Raw genomic sequence first — 6,000 nt, 5'->3', positions numbered from 1 at the left:
GTAGTATCACTTCTCGCACGATCCATCCCCTATATATATAATTATAAGTTATCCTAAACCCTAAATTCCTAAAACATTCTCACTCTATGCTTCTCCGCTGTCACCACTCAACGACATACTCTCTCCGACCATCAGCCCCTCTCCGACCATCAACTCCTCCTCTGAACTCCGGCCATCAACCCCGCGGTCGTCGGTGCTTCCTACGATTGTCACAACTTGCTGCCTCATCGTTAACCATACTTAGTAAGTTAGTAATTTATTATCGCGTATACCAGGTAGTAACATGTCCGTGTTCGTGTTTGTGTTTGGGATACATGTACACGATAAGTTTTCGTGTCGTTTACAAGTATGTATACACATTTCGTGTTCTCATCTCATCGTGTACGGGTATACACGATATGCCAGCCCTGCTAACAAGTAACAACTACAAACTTTATTCTTTAAATCTACAAGTGCAATGCCCATAGATCTAATACATCTACAAGGAACTTGTAGCGAGGAAGAAACAAGGACACACACAGTTATTCTACATAATTAGTAGCAGAAATATTCGATACATATAAGTTACGACACAAGGTCGAAACTTCTTATGTAGGATTGCGCGACTTCTACAGAAACTTCTAAACCACAAATTAAGTTGCCAAAGTGGTAGCTTCACAACCATCATGTACACATGCCAATACATCTCTATAGTCCCTTGAGATCGTGAAGCTATCGTAAACCTTTCCATCGGCGCTCTTCTTGTACTCGAACAAGAGTGAAGAGTGATTAAACGCAGTCAGTTTCACAAATCCCCAATCGTGATCTTTATACAAGCTCCAAAATGTATTAATTGTAGTAAATTCCGACAAATGGCTCCCTCCTCCACCAACCACAACATGTATCGTCCCGTTCACAGTACCAGAATAATGAGATATTTCCGAGTTCACACATTGATTCTACCATAAGAAAGATAAATAAGTTAACAACATTCTTGGTATATTGAAATTAAAAGAAGGAATAATTAATAATCCATCTCCATATACCTGATATATAGGACATGTTCGTTCGTAATTATGGACATGTCCGAAAAATGCAATGTCGACTTTATACTTCTGCCATAGCTTTTGTAAGTGAGCTCGTCCCATCGGCTCTTCAAAGGCACCTTCGTTGGCTAACCAATCGTTTGAAGAATAGCCAAGAACACGATGAGCGGAAAATATTAGCCATGGTTGTTTGTTTCTGTCTACTGATGCCAAACATTTCTCTATCCATGCATATTGTTCTGAACCCTCTCGCCAGTCGTGCTCTGAATCAGCAATACAGAAGTGAAACATTCCATAATCCGTTGAGTACCAAAACTTAGCTCGGTTTTCTGCAGGAACATAGTACATAGTCTCCGCGGGCACACCACACTCCCCACCCGAATCAGGAGTGTCATAAAAGGATCCTGAGTTAGGAAAGTCACGTTCATGATTGCCACTGCATGATAATAACACAAGTTATTAATATATATACATAAAGATAAAATTTAATGCTCAAATATACGGAGTATAATTTTTTTTTTGCTGGATTACAAGAAAAAAAAAAGTGATTTTAGATGACTAACTAAATTTTAAGTGTTTTTAGGAAAATTGTTATCTCAGATTGCGAATTATGACGACACATCAGCTAACTTTCCAAGTGACAATCCATGTCATCGTCAAAAAATGGTGGGTTGCGTAATCCGCTATGTGAGATAGCGGATTCCATATGTCACTATTGGATTACTTGGACTACCACTTGGAAAGTTAGATTACGTGTCGTCATAATCCGCTATCTGAGATAACAAATTACTTAAAAACACTTAAAATTTAGTCAGCCACATAAAACCAACTTTTTTGTTATGTAAAGCCACCTAATCTAGCAAAGAAATCCAAATATGCAAATATACGAACCTTGCAATCATATATGGCTTTACTGATGAAATGGGTTCTACTTGTTTAGTGAATTGATCCCACTGTGACAAAAATCCATTTGCATATGGCAAATCTCCTATGTGGAAAACTATATCATAGTTATCGAGGTCGTTGATTAATTGGTCCGTAGTAATAAGGGATCCCGGTTGATAACTTGCATATTCGTTTGATCCATCACGTTCGGCCTAAATACATAATTTCATAGGACAATTATATTAATAATATAAAGGATAACAAATTTTTTAACGTGTTATTAGCGACTAGCGAGTGCTACCTTTCCCATGTCTCCAAATATTATAACGCGTTGTAGCGAGTCTTGTCCTGGATATGGGGATGATTTGAATGAATATGTTTTACTCCAAACAGTTGATCCATTTTTCAGCATATGTCCAATTCTATATTCATATCTGGAAAAAAATTTCATAAAAAAATATGTATAAAAAAAATAAAAGAAACTTAATCACAAAGGCCACACATGACTTACATGGTGTTGGGCCACAAATCCTTTAAGAAACTAGTGTGGATAAAACCAGGATCGCGCCATCCAACGGTACGAGCAGGGGCGCCTGTCGTGCAATTATAACACGTTACATAGATTCATTTTAATATATTACGCCACTTATGTTGTATCGTTAAAAAGTTGGGAATAATTATCAAAATAGACACGTGTGATCAAGATTTTACACACACGCTCATTCGAGTTAAAAGATAAGACACCATACCACACATGCTGCCACGTTTAAAGGTTAATGTTCCTGCGGGAGAAAGCTTTTTGACGTGGTTCTTCCAATCCCATTCGACTAGTGGAGTCGCTTCGTCAATATTGTAACCGCTGGTCCATGTTACCGTCATCTACACAATCACACAACATAACACATATTAACATATCATAAGTAAAAAGTTAAGAATGATTAAAAAAATGTACCTCATCCCAAGCCTTTCCATGAGCAAGCCGCGGGTATAGAGGAGCCTTAGGATTAGCAAATGATATCGGGTCCGAAACAGCCACCAATTTCGGCTGTAATTCCATAAACAAAATCAGTTCCATAAACAATTTCAAATGTTTAGTTTAAAATTACAAAATCACAAATTTACATTTTCCAAACCACCCGTAAACAAGGCGAAGGCGAAATCAGCACGTTGGTTAATAATCTGAAAGCTTAGTGTGGCTTTTCCAGTGTTAATATAATCAGCAGTAGAGTGGTTTGCAAATTTGTACTGTTACAAAACATAGTTCATGTTATTAGATTATTACTAAATATTAATTATACTACAATATATAAATTGCCTTAAAGATTTATGGTGTTATTATTATGTACCTTTATTGGGGCTGTGCATATGTATGGAGCTTCTGGCCAGTTACCAGACTCAGAGTAACAATCTGATGTGCTGTAAAAAAAATTAATATTTTATAAAAAAGAAAACAATGAATACTATGCATATATTTTAACAAGGATAAAAGATTTGTTACTTGAACTTTGCTGGTGAAAAACTCCAACCCAATCATCGTTAGTTGGTTCAGGGTACTCAAAGTCCACATTGACCCATTCAGTATCCTCACCCTATAATCATCATTCATACTATCATATCAAAGTATATACCTATAAAAAAACGGAGTTGGCTATACACATATTGTCTAATAAATAATCCCACACCGTTTAAACAATCTTTTGGATAGAGGTTGAACAACCGTTTTGAACCAAAAAAAAAATAAAGTTTGACCATCTATGGAAAGAACGGCAGTCTGGATATTGTCTAGACGGCCGTCCTCAAGAACGAGTTGATGTAGCTCACCAAAACATAAACACACACTCCTAAATAAATTTAACTCTAAAAGTGATTACAAACTCATAAACCATAATCACAATTCTGATTTGATTTTATAGACCATGACTTGGTATAATTATATACATGTTCAAACTCCTAAATAAATAATAAATAAAGTCTGCATGTTTGTCAACTAATCTAATTAGCTATTATTAATTAAATAAATAATAAATAAAGTATGCATGTTTGGGATTGAGTTTAAAAATGCTCATTGGCTTTTACAAAAAATCATTTTGAAAAGGCAGGATTTGAGACTTTTGAAAAACTACTTTTTAACCCTATCAAGAAGCTAAATTAAGAAAGATTCATTTGATTGCCAAACACATTTTAACTTATTTGCTTTTTGAAAACACTAATAAGTCAATAAGCAATTTTCAAACTCAATCCCAAACATGCTCTTAATTAGCTATATACAACTAATTTAATTTATCTCTAATTGATATAGCCCGTCCAACACGTTCTGAGTTTCTGACTAGTGTTTTGCAAAAGTTTAGTTTCTTTTGTCAAATTGGTTGTGTGAATATTTTGTGAACGGTTATTTGATGGTCGAGAGTCGTTTAGCTATAACATGACTAAAACAAATATAGCCTATAAACGTAATTTGTTTACTTTGGATCCCAGAAGGAAAGGGGTAGCATGAATGGAAGCTGATTTATGGAGAGCAATAACAGCTTTATGAACAGCGATTTTAGCTAGTGGTTGTTCACCGATGGGAACATGAGCTTGATGGCGCTCCAAACCGTCGCTTACAAGACGAGAGTAAAACGAACCATGACCGCTAACTGTATAAACAAAAGTAGCCGTGACCAAAAACAAGAAAAATGAAAGATGCTTCATGGTAGGCATTTAAGCTAACACCTTTAGTGTATGTTTTAAAAGAGTAGGTGTTCTAGGCTTTTTATAGATGACTTGATATGTATATTTCATCGTGCTATAAAGTAGAAATAATAAAGAAAAAAAAAAGGTAATGAATTATTTTGTTGTCGATTTCCATCACGTGGTTTATGTGAAATACAAATATGGATTTGTCCAACATGGGGTTGTCTGGAGTTTGGACAAAAAGGGGACCGAGTGGTCACCCTGAAGTCATCGGGGTGTCTTGGTCCCGCAAGAAACACTAACATGGTGTCTCTCAGACCTGGAAAAAATACCTTACGCATGGCGTATACATGTCGCTTCTCACTTTGTACAATGCGCTCTATCTCTCTCTACAAATTAATGGTAGAAAGATGAATTAGGGTGATAAATGACCATTTCCTGTGTTGAAAGATGGTTAAAGACAAAATGACGTAGTGCTTACATAGAGGAGGAAGAGCATTAGAGATGATTAGGGGTGGGATGAACCACTCCCACTAGCCTAATTAGCACAAAAAAAAGGAATTAAAGAGACAAATTTGAACATGATATATCATTGAGGAGAAAATTCTTAAAATGATCTATTTTATGAGAGAGAAGCTTTATTTGACTCAAAATGTCCCTCCCAAAACTCATGGAGGCGACGCTTATGGATTTGTGCCGATAAATTTCCAAAGCCACTAATATTATGCAACGTGTATCTTGTATGATCCCACCTGTGAAATTTCAAAGGAAATCCGTCTGGCTCGTGAGTTTTGATACTAAATTCTCTCATTGAAAATCATCTCCGCTGTTATGTTTCATTTTGTTTTCATCTCCTTCATGAGTTTTGAAAAAGTTTAAAGATTGAACTCCACTCACCATTAATTCACCGCCACCACCAACGTCTCCGTGATGGATGTCCGACCACCAAACATCTCCCTAAGGATTCGTATGTGACTATATTTAAAAACCAAAAAACCAAAATGCTATGAAACTAGCAGCAAGAACACTATACAAGCTTCAACAACACCAACCAACACTTTCAAAACTCTCCATTTGTACCGTTTTAGTTTATATCAAGGAAAATTGTTAAACATGAAAAAGTATGTGCTGAGAATCAACTCGTTTTCATTCTCTTTGCTTTTGATATGTTTGGGCCACTTCCCCCAAAGCCGATGTGTTCTTAAAAAGAATTCAACGAGTCGTTCACAATAACTAATCGACGTTAAAGAACCACAACTTTTTTCATTAAGATCAGCTTTACTATTTAAAAGGAGGTTACGACATAACTGGTTATCCGCGTACCTGTTATAGGTGATAATTGAAATGCTTTAAAGTTCACAAAGTAAAGATGCGTTTTTCACTTGGCATATTCTGAGTGGTTCGAAATTTTATAGAC

At 36.0% G+C, this 6,000-nt stretch overlaps 1 pseudogene across 1 annotated transcript; it reads right to left on the bottom strand.

Moving 5' to 3' along the window:
- Positions 1 to 411: 411 nt before the first annotated feature.
- On the bottom strand, positions 412 to 4,640 carry LOC143543366 (nucleotide pyrophosphatase/phosphodiesterase-like; annotated as a pseudogene). Its single transcript, XR_013137063.1, has 11 exons — positions 4,374 to 4,640; positions 3,409 to 3,499; positions 3,257 to 3,326; positions 3,033 to 3,155; positions 2,863 to 2,955; positions 2,660 to 2,789; positions 2,422 to 2,503; positions 2,212 to 2,344; positions 1,917 to 2,122; positions 1,026 to 1,461; positions 412 to 938 (listed from the first exon to the last, which is right to left on the bottom strand). The product of XR_013137063.1 is annotated as a nucleotide pyrophosphatase/phosphodiesterase-like (transcript).
- Positions 4,641 to 6,000: the final 1,360 nt, after the last annotated feature.

Source organism: Bidens hawaiensis, unplaced genomic scaffold (genome assembly GCF_021521415.1).
Source record: "Bidens hawaiensis isolate Kalapana, Puna unplaced genomic scaffold, B.hawaiensis_p1.1 tig00013117_1, whole genome shotgun sequence".
Taxonomy (NCBI): domain Eukaryota; kingdom Viridiplantae; phylum Streptophyta; class Magnoliopsida; order Asterales; family Asteraceae; genus Bidens; species Bidens hawaiensis.
This window is presented reverse-complemented; position numbering and strand designations above follow the sequence as displayed.